Here is a 13798-nt window from a genome sequence, read left to right as displayed (position 1 = left end):
TGGTGCTCGGCAAGTAGGTACTCCTGGCATGTCAGCTGGACACCATGCGAAGATTTTCCAGTTCTCACGGAGGAACTTGACGAGCGCGCTTTCCTATGCGAGGTCCATGTCATTTGCGATAGATGTCGTCTTTTTTGGATCCGTCGGGTGAATCTGCACCTCCTTAGAATTTTTCTCAGTGTTGAAAGTTGATTCTTTATTTGGCCTTGCAACGTCTGGCAGCACGTCGTAGTCAGTCATGAGCCTTGATGCCAAATACTCAGCTTGCATCCCGAAAGTTTCTGATAGTCGATGAAAATCCTTGTCACATTTATCGGCTAGGGCGAAGCTTCCTTTGATTGTGATTGGTCCCTTAGGTCCGGGCATCCTCCACAATAGGTACGTGTAATGTGGTACCGCCATAAATCTAGCATATGCTGGTCGTCCCAACAGAGCGTGGTATTGTGACGGGAAATCTACGACTTCAAACTCCAATTTCTCGATTCTCGTAATTTTCTCGGGTCCCAAACCGAACGTCGAGATTAATCTTCCCCAACGGATAGCTTGGCTTCTCCGGTGTGATGCCGTGGAATCTCGTGTCCGTTGGTTTCGGGTTTGCTAAGGATATATTCATCTTCCTTAATGTATCCGCGTACATGAGGTTCAAGCTGCTGCCACCATCTATAAACACGCGAGACACGTCGAATCCTGCGATGACCGCCGGTAGTATGAGTGCCTGACTGCCCCGGTCGAGGAACTTGCTGCGGATGATCTGCTATAGTGAAGCCAATGTCTTGCCCTGACCAATTAAGGTACTCAACTGTTGGTGGAGGCATTTTCTCTGCCATGAACACCTGTCGCGAGATTACTTTCTGAGTTCTATTGGATGGCCTTCCCTTCTGAATCATCGAGACCGCTCCATTAGAGTTGGGATCAACGTAAGGTGGTGGTGCAGGCGCCGCCGCTATTCTTAGCTGATGTCGATTGTCATCTGTTATCGCGGGAGGAGGTGGCAGGTGAACCTCACTTCTGGGTTCTCGAGGATTTCTTTGCGCTGCCTGAGCATTAGCATGCCCTGCATATCTCGGCATTGCTTGGAAATTTCGACAATCCTTCTGCAGATGTCCCGACTGTCTTTTTCCGTTGCTGTCGAGGAAAAAGTGCATCTGACACGGCCCGTTCATCATTTCTTCGGGAGACACAAAAGGCCTCCGGAACCTTGGCCCGCTATTTTGCCTATTGTGTCGAAATTCATCTCTATTGTCACTTCGTTGCTCATTACTTCTCCGGTAATCATCTCGATTATTTCCTCCCGCACCGGCTCGGAAACCAGCCGAAATTTGACCCGGAGCATCATAATTCGAGTACTGCCGAGGAAATCGTCGCCTTGATTGATAATTTCGACCGCGGTCCTCCTCCGGCGACCTATGCCGTTTGTTGTGGACAGCATCTTCTCCATCTCGCCCATCTGTTTGCTATTTCCATTAATGCGGATACTCGTCTTTGGATTGGTTCTTCCCAAATCTTCGACAAAATCTCCACGCCTGATCCCTGCGACAAATGCATCTATTGCCCTCTCGTCAGATATATTTTCTGCCGAGTTTTTTATGATGTTCCACCTTTGGATATATTTTCTCATTGGCTCGTCTGGCTTCTGTCGACACGCCCGTAACTCCTCTAGAGACGCGGGTTTCTTGCAGGTGGATCGGAAATTCTTGACGAATATGTCCTCAAAGCTATCCCAGCTGTCGATAGACCCTGGAGGAAGCTTTTTGATCCAAGATCGTGCAGCTCCACTTAAATGCACCTGAATACTTTGCATGGCTGTTGCCCTGGTCCCTCCAGTTAACTTCACCGTCTCGAGGTAATCAACTAGCCAATCCTCTGGATCTTGCAGGCCGTCGAATTTTTTGAAATTATCAGGCAACTTAAATCCCGAAGGGACTCGAGTTTTTCGTACTCTCCTTGTGAAGCACGGCAAACCGCACATATCCTCGTCGTTTAATTCTGGGGAATACCGATGTTCCCTTCTGCTTTGCCGTGCTCTGTCTACCCTTGCTTGTGCTGCCGTGTCTCTTGCTCCACTTGTTCCTTCGACATTTGCTGCTGCTGCCGTAGGTCGTGGACTATTTTGCCTTGCTGCTCCTTCTGGCGGTGTTGGTGCAAACGCCGTTCCCATGGCTTCAGCTCCTGCCACTGCCATGTTGTACAATGCCTCCCTTGGATCTCCTGGAGGTGGCCTAGATGCAAGGATAAAGGCTTGTGTCGCCATATACCCAGCTTCTGGTGTCTTGGGGATAATATTCCCTCTTGTGTCTATCGACATAAAAGACATGTCGAGATTTTGAACCAGGTACTCTCTTTCTCCTTCAGGTATGTGTTGCAATCTTGACCTTGCTCTGTTCCGAGCTTCTCTATGGCTATCTCCCGAGGTTCCAGATTGTCGACTTAACTCTGCCCTTCGTCTGCTTGACGCGGAGGCTGCCTCCTTTCTTCTGTTTAGAGCTTCTGTCTGTTTTTCCAGTTCTCTTCCAGCTCGGGCGAGTCTATATTGATAAGCTTGCAGTTCTTGGACTGTAGCAGTTGTCGTCATTGGTTCCGAGCCATCTAAAGCTTTCGCAGCTCTATCCCAGTGCTGTTTGTGGAAGTTGAACTCTGACGCGTGGTGTGGGCCCGACATATTTAGTGCCCATACCTCTCCTTAGATCTGAGGGATCGACATAGGGATTGCCCAAATCGTCGAAAGCCTCCGATGTTTCCTCTTGATCGCGACATGCCTCTCCGATGGCATAAACTTGGTGATATTCTGGAGTTTTCACTTTGCTTGGTTCGGTGAGACCATCATAGAGTTTGGTGAAGACCTTCCCAATAGAGGTGGATTTGTCGATGAAGTCGAAGCTATCAGTGTCTCTCGAATCATCTCTTATATAAGAGTCCGCCGATGATTCGAAGGACATGTCGCTGAAGATTCTGGCGAGTTTTTCACTTGCCCTGCTGTCGATGAAGTGTGGCGACGAAATTTCCTTATCGCTTGACTCGACGGATGATACTGAGTTTGAGAGATCAGGACCACCCGACGATAATCCCGACGAGATCGGAACTTTGAGACGATACACTCCTTCTTTCTCGACGCGGAAATCGAATTTTCCAAACGTCATCTTCATTGGCTCCTCTAGATACGCATATGCATCCAAACGGGAGGGCGGGTGAGGAACAAAATCAACGAGACCAGTTTCGATCTGTTTACCTCTGTCCATGATGTTGCTTGCTACTGATGAAGTCGACGATCTTGAACGTGCCATCGAGATCAGCTCCTTGTCGCCTCTAATTCCCATAGACGGCGCCAATTGACAAGGTATCAACTTGTCAATGCCTATGGATTGTAGGCTAGGGTTTAGTTGGAAGTAGAGGGCAAGTAGATCTCGAAGGTTTCAGCCGAAAAGTACTCGACGATTATGAAAACTAGGGTTTGTAAACAATGATTCGATGATCTCTGCGTCCCTCGACTCCCCCTTATATAGGAGGCGGAGCCGAGGGATTCGTGTTGTACAAGTTACAAAGTCCGGGAAGGTTTCAAACTCATCCCGTCAGATTACAAATAAGACTTTCTATTACAACTCTAGCTTTCCTTAATAATATCTTGGGCTTCCGAATCTTCTTATTCTTCGAGTAGTGGGCTTTCAGTAAACCCCGAGTACTATCTTCGGCAGGCCCATTAGGGATGCCCATGTCAATGATGCCCATATAAATACTTATCAAACACATGTTGAAGTTTCACCAATATTATGTCTTTGATGAATTATTTGTGTCCACTACAATCCAAAAAGAGAGTAGACAAGTGAACCCATAAACCCCGGTCCATTTTAAACCATTAGAAATACCTTTCCAACACAACTATCACACTTTACATTTTCTGCCATTTATTATTTCGGAAATACAAAAATACTTTCTTTAGTTGCAAACACACACACACAACCCAAAAGCAACCATCCTTTCGTTGCTTTTATCTTGATTGCCTAGTTTACTTGCTTTACTTTACTTTATATATATTTATATTTTATATTACTAATAAAAAACCTTGTGCTTGATAACCACATGGTGGAGTTGGGAACATAAGAAAAAATTTATTTTGCAGGTTGCTAGAAGAGGAGTAGAAGAATCAACCCCTTACCAATACACGAGAGTTCATATGCGAGAGTTTGATACAAACCTCGAGTCTCCCTTGTGGAGAATATAAGCTTGCTACAACACTCTACACTTCCCCCTAGGTCACCCAGTCACCCATCCTCAAATTGCTACAACCTAAGCACGCTTAACTTCTAAGTTCTATTTAATTGAGTTACCCTTATGCTACTATAGTTTTTATTGATTTTTGTATCATATCAACCCTCTTAAGCCAATAATTTTAAAAGGAAACTAAAATTTTAAAAAAATCAAAAAAATATTTTTTAAAAAATATACTTTTTTAAAAAATGAAATAATTTTAAAAATTCACAAAATTTAAATTTTTAAAAAACTCATTTTTCGAAAATACAAAAAAATTTAAAGTTAAAAAATTATAAAAAAATAAAAAAAAATTCAAAATTCAAAAAAAATTAAAATTCAGAAAAAATAAAAAATATCAATATACTATGGAAATTAAAAAATATTGAAATATTAAAAAAGATTTTTTTGAAAATTTAAAAATTAATAAAAAATAGAAAAATCCTAGAAGTTCAAAAATTGGAAAAGATTTTGGAAATTCTAAATTTCAAAAAATGTAAAATTTAAAAATCTAAACAAAAAATTATGTGGCGCACATATCAATATGCATCACAGAAATGTGTATTTCTGTGGCGCATACCATTATGCTCCACAGAAACACATTTATGTGGTGCATATAGCAATATGCGCTACAAAAATACACATTTCTGTGGCGCATATCAATATGCTCCACAAAAAGCCTCAATTGTGCGGCGTATATTTTTTTATGCGCCACCAAATTCCAATAATTCTTAGGAGCATATTTTTATGCGCCACAGAAATATTTTTGTGGAGCACGCCTTTTTAAATGCGCCAGAAAAGCATTTTTCTAGTAGTGGTTGGTACAAATAGAGTTATTGCCCTCAGTAAGTCATTTACATAACACAAATTAAACAACGTTCTACTAGTATTATATCCCTCAGAGCCGTACAACAGAAACATCGTGAGCCAAAGTATGACTATAGATCGAATTACAAGTCTAACCCTTTACAAAAGATCTTCACAACCTCTTATTTACAATAAGGTAAAACTGCAAATAGAAATGCAGAAGTAACAATTCATAGACTAGACTACACTTAATTAGTATTATATCTATTACTAGTTCGTTTGCTATTGCTGCTGCAACAAAACTCTATAGGAATAGGTTCTGTTAGAGATATATTTGTTATACATACGGTTAGGAATAGATTAGGTAGGGATAGATTTGTTTCTTGTCTTCTACTCCAAGTCGGTCCCTTGTACTCCTATATATACTCGCCCATGAGGCTCAATAATACATCCAACATATTCCGCATATCTCTCCCCCTCTCTATCTTTCTACATGGTATCAGAGCAACACGCTCCTTGACCTAGCCGCCGCCCGCGCTTCCTCCTGCGCCGCCCCAGGGGAGGTCAATCTCCATGACCTACTCCGGGGGCCGCGCAACCCGTATGAGCGTTCGTCCGCCGATCCGTTGATCCGCTGCCCTCGAGTTCTTTTTTTTCCAATCCGTAGATTGGTTTTCTTTTTGCTCCGCCGGTCCTTTTTGATTTTACCGATCATAGATTGGATTGAGTCGCCCATCGCCGTCGTCCTCTTGCGCCTCTACTCCGACAATGGCATCGACCTGCACCGGCCATCAACCGCACGACACAGCCACACGCGCCGCACACGGGGCGCCCCTACGTGCGACGCCGCAGGCTGTCTCACCCGCGCGGTCTCCATCGCTGGTCCGTCTTCGCCGCCATCGCCCGGGACTACATCGACAACGCCGCCATCGACTCCGATCTGCGCGTCATCCACGCCATGGCACATGTAGCAACGCCGTCGGTCTGATCAACCGACCCCGCGCACATCTACGCCAAGCAAGTCCCCGAGCACGCGCCTACCACCGATCGAGCAAAGGGTTGCCGCAGCGTCGCCCCTTCGGGCCGCAGTGTCGCCCCTTCGGGTCGCAGCGTCGCCGCCTTTGGTCCACACCGCTAGCCGCTGCCGCGCCGGCTGCACCGGCTGTCGCGTCGGCCGCCCCGGTCGCTAGGGCCGGCTGCACCGGCTTCCGCGCCGGCCACCCCGGTCGCTAGGCCGGCTGTCCCGGTCGCTCAGCCGGCTGCACCGGCTGCCGCGCCGGCTGCCCCGGTCGCTTGGCCGGCTGCTCCGGCTGCCGTGCCGCGGTCGCCTTAGCCGTTCCCCGCGCGTCGATGTCCGAGGCCACCACAGCGCCGCCCCTTCGGAGCGGGTCACCTCCATCCGCGCATGGTCTTCGTCACGCCGCTGGGTCTTCCTCGCCTACTTCGTGTACCGCCGCCGCGCCCCCATCCCAGGTCGCCGCTGGGCTCGCCAGCCACTTCAGGTCGCGCTGGGCTCGCCGACCACCGCAACGCCCGTCTAGGCGTCCAGCATGACCACCCCTGGTCACCGCTGGATTAGCCGCCTTCTACGTCTCCAACCATCTCGACTTCGTCGCCCGTGCCATCGCCTCGTCCCCGTCTACACCACCTGCTACTCTACTCTAAGAACCGCGTGCAGCGTCGGCATCTCCATTGATCTGCGACCGTGACGCTTCCGGAGGCCTCCTCTGCTAGTCCCTCTGACAAGGCGATAAGTTCATGATGGTCCCTGCCCCTCGCATGCCCGGTATTGGCAACACCGGAAGTGCCTTCGTCCCCGACACGTTCCCGAGTCTGGCAAACTCGCGCCGGACGTCTCGTCTTCATCGGCTTCGACAACATCTTCTTCGGCATCGCCTCTACGACTGCTTTGACCGCGTCACCGACTTCTTCTATGTGTACTCGGTTCTGGAAAAACCGAAGTATGCCTTCGTCCCCGACGTGCGCCTGGTTCTGGCAAAACTAGGGCCGCACCTCGTCCTCGACGGCTCGGACTGCATCGACTTCGGCATCGACAACCTCCACGACTGCCTCGACGCGTCTCCGTCACTCTCCTCGCGCACTACGCGCTTGCGGCTACATCGACACCGGCACCCGCCCACGACATCGACCACGGCAATCCCTCGCGCGGCTCCCTCGACCAAGGTTGCAGCACCTACGCTCTCGGCTACCTCGACATCGGCATACAGGGCTACCACCTTGCCTGCGCCTCACTAGCTTCCTCTACAGTCCAAGCATCCTCGACGCAACTCCGTCCACGACGCTCCCGCTGTGACTGCGGGGGAGTGTCAGCCTTCTGGGGTCCACTTCGGTTTATCTCTAGTCTGACCGTCCGCGACGCTACTGTTGTTCACGTCACTACCGCTACGACTGCGGGGGAGTGTTAGAGATATATTTGGTATACGTACGGTTAGGGATAGATTAGGTAGGGATAGATTTGTTTCTTGTCTTCTACTCCAAGTCGGTCTCTTGTACTCCTATATATACTCGCCCATGAGACTCAATAATACATCAAACATATTTCGCATATCTCTCCCCCTCTCTATCCTTTTACAGGTTCTATTGTCTAAGGATTGGTCCCTGCTACGTTTTGGTTTGGTTTCCACCATGATTGATGCAACTATGTTGAATCCTTAGACTCTGCTGATTGAGTTCCGCCTCTCGTATTAGTCGTCTCCTCCATCCTTGAGTTAAACAGGAGATTCTCCTTCAACGTCTCACAATCTGATCAAGGGATTCAGAACAAACAGATGACTATGAGTGTACTTAACAAGTTCAATATAAATAAGATTTCTTTAAAAGATTGATCTTATTCGGAAACCTATATTGATTACTCTTCGCATCTTGATCTGAACTTCATGGAGCTCCTTTTCTACCACATTCGCAGTTATTTTTCAAACAGAGAATGATAAACCAGAATTCAGTATACTTTACAAATGTTTGTTACTTTACCCATAAGAGATTCTTATCTTGGTTGCCAACCGTGCATGCATCTAGGATTCAAACATCCATGCTTTGATATCTAGTATAAAATCCAAGCCAATCACTTCCCATTCTCCACATCCCCGCATACCCACCCTTCTGTATCATCTAGATTCCACGATAGACTTCACCCGAAACAAATAAATTTACCGCGATCTGACCCAATAGAATCCATCATGGACACTAAGACCACTCATCCTGCGGATGGGCATGTGCATGTCTCCCAACTCATTGGTTCCCGCAGTACACACCAGCATGTCTAGTCATCCATTGATATGCGAAAGGAAGAGATCTAATTAACTTTCTCGGAGCCATATTGATCTTATGGTTAATGCGTAATATACGATGCAAGAGTCACTAGCTAAAATTTATTTTTAATACCATATAAATTATACCTAGCTGTAATAGAACTTGCACCATCAACATAAACCCTGGTTCCATCGCTCACCACTTAGTCCTATTCATAATTGCATGACTAATAATTTTTTTCTTTTAAGTGCAAGAATGATACGAAGAGTAATTTGCAATTAATTTGATTAAAATACGTCAAAGCACTGGTGGAGCTTAGTTGGGGCCGAACCGGGCCACGACCCATCCAGGATTTTTGCCAAAAAACTTCTAACTAGTAAGCATCATAATTGCAGCCCACCAAAATGCTCCCAGGCCTGCACGTTACGCTTCCTTGGTGCACTGGCCTCATGCCTTCTCTCTGGTCAACACACCACACACACCACAGAAGAGAGAAAGCCATGGAGGCGCCATGCGGCCTCGCTAGGTTTAGGGGTTTAGAAATGGGAATCAAGGGAACCAGAGCAGGGCGGAGCAGACAACGATCCCGTGCTGCCGCCCTCTACCAGGTGGTCCCCGACTCGCGGCAGCCCACAGGCACGGCCGCACGGGCAAAGATCAAAGGGCACTTGCCGCCGGAGGTCGAGCGATCGATGACGCGACCATCTACTGAAATAGAGCATGCATTCTTCCTCAATTGGCTATCCAGGTTCTTGTCATTCTTTTCCCAAATTTCTAGCTAGCAATTTGTCAATTTTATGTCATGGATCGCATATTGGATTCTTCGCTGCATACGATTTCAATTTGCAAATTGCAAAAGTTGTGGGAAAGGCCACTTAGAGAAGATTCGATTGCTTCTTAAAAAGAAAAAGATATCAGAGAAGTTTAATTGAAGAACCATAAATAATCATTTGCTCTTGCTTGAAGTGGAACAGTAGCAGCAAAACCATGACCCTGGACATCTATGTATTTCTCCTTTTGGTGCATCTTTTGGTATAGTTTCTTATGCTTGTACTAATATTTGGATGTACTACTGATGTAAATAATGAGAACAAAGAACTTGAGCAATAATGACTAATTTCCAATCAACTGATATGATTGAGAACAACAAATATAATTGTGTTTTTTTCTAGCCTAGCCCGCCCATGAATTCTTCTGTAGCTCGCCACTGCGTCAAAGGGATGAGAAAGTTGTGAATTCACCCTTTTTGACTGCAAGATTATGCAGACAATAGCTTCTAGACGTGATATAACTCCAAATTCTGAAAAGAACATCATCGTCTGGTAAGGATAATGTTTAAAGGATTGATAAAATATGCTCTTATGCATAAGAATACTATACAAACACTGTAAGCATAACCCAACCCTGAAGTAATATGGATAGCTCTAGGTTTGTTGATTTCATTGTGATGTGTTGCACTTTTAACTTAATTTCACACACAAAGGTACTCCCTCCATCCCAAAATGTAAGGCGTCTAAGGATTAGTCAAAAGTCAACGTTTTTTAAGGTTGACCAAGTTTATACACAAAAATATAAATATTTACAGTACTGAATCAACATGAATAGATTCAACATAAAATATTATTTTCTTAATATGTCTATTCGATATTGTAGATGTAAATATATTTCTCTAAATATTTGTTCAAAGTTAGTAAAGTTTAACTTTTGACCAGTCCTTAGATGCCTTACATTTTGGGACGGATGGAGTAGTTCTTCAGAGTTGTAGGTTATCTTAAAAGTCTATACAAGTCAAATATATAGCCTAGAACAAGATCTATTTGTTTGAGGGTTTATCATACATCTTTATTACGAAAGAATTACTACTTGATGTGAAGACATGAAAAACACTTCTATTTTCTATCTAGTACTTGCAAGCATTCAATAGAACATGATCAAGCAATGTGTAGGAGTATAGTGCAACAACATTATAGCAAATAAGGTTATTTAATATTCCCTCCCCTATTCCAGAATATAAGGCGTGTAAGTTTAGTCAAACTTCAAATCCTACTAAGATTGACCAAATATTTACGAAAAGATATCAACATCTACAATATTGAATAGACATATTGATAAAATATACTTTATGGTGAATCAATTGATATTAATTTGATATTCTAGATGTCCACGTTTTTATGTATACTTGCTCAAATTTAGAAGATCTTGACTTTTTTTTTACTAAACTTATAAGCATTATATTTTGGAACGGAGGGAGTAGTTGACAACAAGCTTATTAGACAAGGAGTTGTTATTCACTTAATGACTTAAAAGATATTATTTCATATTTACTTTATATGTGTTTAAGTATAACTTTTGAAGAACATAATTCTTAATGAATGACAAGTATGTAGAAAAAAGGCTACTTGCTTTAGGGTTTACTAAAATTCTTTAATGTTATGAGATAATATTGCTAAGTGTGAAAACATGAAATTAACAATTTAATTTAAAGTAGTTAGTCACTTAACAATTTAATTTCCATCGGATATTTGTAAAGAACATGAATATACATTTTTTACTTATTAATGCACTAGGATAATTGAAGAATTTTTTTATTAACTTCTTTAATAATTTCTAGGATTTAAAGTCGCATTATAGGTACTTATAAAATTGAATTAGGAATCTCATTTAATTAGCTATATCTTTAAAGAAACGATTATAGATTAAGGTATTAATGTTACAAAATATATTTTAATAACAAGTTATATTTATTTCAAATTTTTATTTTACTTTTATTATTTAAAAATATTTTGGAAAATATTTATTTAGGGTAATCCCTGATAATTTAAGACTCAATAATAAGATACAATAATAAAATTTCATTTTATTTGTTTTTTTTGAGTTCATAAAGTATTAGCTACTATTTTAGAATTATTACTTCTTAATATATTGGAATTTATAGTAAATAAAATTCATAAACAATGTTTATATTTAACAATTACATTTCTATTTAACTCATAGATGTTGTACTATATTTTATGCGGATAGATATTATTTGTACGAAAATTTGATAGGTTATATGCATTTTATGATATTTATCTATTTATTTATGATATTTCAAAGTTTATACAATTCTGAGGATTTTTAATAAAAAGATAATTTCTAATTTTACCGTGACAACAACTGCCACATGGGCATGGACTAAGTCAAATTAGCTGACTAGGCTCTGAGTAATGCAAGCGTGACATCACTACATCGGTGACTGGTGGCTGCAATGATTTGGATTTGGGGTTTTACTTTGAACTATAAAGTAGGGGCGTCCCGGGATTTTGTTGGCGGAGCTATTTGCGGCAAGCTGTACTGCATCGGTGTGCAATGTTCGATGGCTCTATCACGGCATAATCTGAGCTATGATGCTATGAGGGGTTGGGGAGAAGCGTATTCTCAGCGTAGTTTTGATGAGCTTCTAAATGACGGCGATGGTTGGCGGAGACGAGCACACGGCCGAGAAATCCGAGAATCACCAGCCAAAGGGAACGTCATGATTCGTCTCCACTCCGAGCCCCCCTTGATTCTCTGCTCCTCTAGATGATGTAGAAGACACGGCATAGCTTCAGAGTTACTCCACGAAGCTTGGGGTGAACATAAACGGTGGCTAGCTAGAAAACTTCCTGGCGATGGTTTCAATATATGTGGAAGATATATATGATTAGAGAATATTGAAAGGGCGACAAAGCATTATGGTTTCCAAGCAGCTCTCATGGAGTATTAATAGGGCCAACGATGGTCGTAACATCTTCACTGTGGCGATTATGGATAGGATGCAACAACAATGTCGTCTCTTGTTTCATGCACAAATGTTGGTACTAATGGCGTTGACGAATCGTAGAAATTATGTTGAGGTTCTGGGCGAGTCGTAGACATCCATCCATGTCAACTAGGGCAGCGGTCAAAGTCAGTAACGACGTCACGCTGTCGAGCTCGCGGAGGAAGAGGTTGAGGATGATGACCTCCTCATGTGGGTACCGCATGTCAGCATCTTAGGAAGGACGTACGTGTAGGGATTCGTAGCATAGAAACAAAAAATTTCCTACCGCGAGAACGCAATCCAAGCCAAGATGCAATCTAGAAGATGGGAGCAACGAGGGGATGAACGAGACTAACCCTTGAAGATTTCCAAAGCCTACAAGAGGAGGCTCTCGTTGCTGCGGTAGACGATCACTTGCCGCTTTCAAAAGCGCGTAGAAGATCTTGACGGTGCCACAATCGGGCAGCACCTCCGTACTCGGTCACACGTTCGGTGTTGATGAAGACGACGTCCTTCTCCCCGTTCCAGCGGGCAGCGGAAGTAGTAGATCCTCCTCGGAATCCTGGCAGCACGACGGCGTGGTGGCGGTGGTGGTGGAGAACTCCGGCAGGGCTTCGCCTATGCGCTGCGGGAGTTTGTATGTGGAGGAGGGGAGGCTAGGGTTTGGGGAGAGGGGGCTATGGGCGCCGGCCTCAAGGGGGCAGGGGTGGTGCGGCCAAGCCATGGGCAGCCCCCTCCCTCTCCTCCTAATTATATAGGTGGAACCCCAAGGGTTTGCCCAAAGTCTTCGAATAAGACCCCAACAGAAAAACTGCCTTATGGACGAAACCTAGAGGGACAGGGACTCTCCCCTTTCCCCCTTTTCTTGGCCGGCCAAGGAGGTGGAGTCCACCATGGACTCCACCCTCCCACTTGGTTGGCTGGTTAGGGTTTGTGGAGTCCCTCCGGGACTCCTCCTTCCATAGTGATTTATTCCGGATAATTCTAGAAACCACCTTCCATAAATTCACCGGATCATTTCCAAACTTGGAAAGTGACTTCCTATATATGAATCTTATTCTCCGGACCATTCCGGAACTCCTCGTGATGTCCCGGATCCCATCCGAGACTCCGAACAAAACTTCGAACTCCATTCCATATTCCATATCTACTTAAACGACATCAAACCTTAAGTGTGTCACCCTACGGTTCGCGAACTATGTAGACATGGTTGAGACTTCTCTCCGACCAATAACCAATAGCGGGATCCGGAGATCCATAATGGCTCCCACATATTCAACGATGACTTTAGTGATCGACCGAACCATTTACATACGATACCGATTCCCTTTGTCACGCGATATTTTACTTGTCCGAGGTTTGATCATCGGTATCTCTATACCTCGTTCAACCTCGTCTCATGACAAGTACTCTTTACTCGTACCGTGGTATGTGGTCTCTTATGAACCATTCATATGCTTGCAAGCTATTAGACGACATTCCACCGAGAGGGCCCAGAGTATATCTATCCGTCATCGGGATGGACAAATCCCACTCGTTGATCCATATGCCTCAACTCATACTTTCCGGATACTTAATCCCACCTTTATAACCACCCATTTACGCAAGTGGCGTTTGATGTAATCAAAGTACCTTTCCAAGATAAGTGATTTACATGATCTCATGGTCATAAGGACTAGGTAACTATGTATCGAAAGC

Source organism: Lolium rigidum, chromosome 6, assembly GCF_022539505.1.
Source record: "Lolium rigidum isolate FL_2022 chromosome 6, APGP_CSIRO_Lrig_0.1, whole genome shotgun sequence".
NCBI classification, from domain to species: domain Eukaryota; kingdom Viridiplantae; phylum Streptophyta; class Magnoliopsida; order Poales; family Poaceae; genus Lolium; species Lolium rigidum.
Note: the sequence above shows the minus strand (reverse complement) of the source record.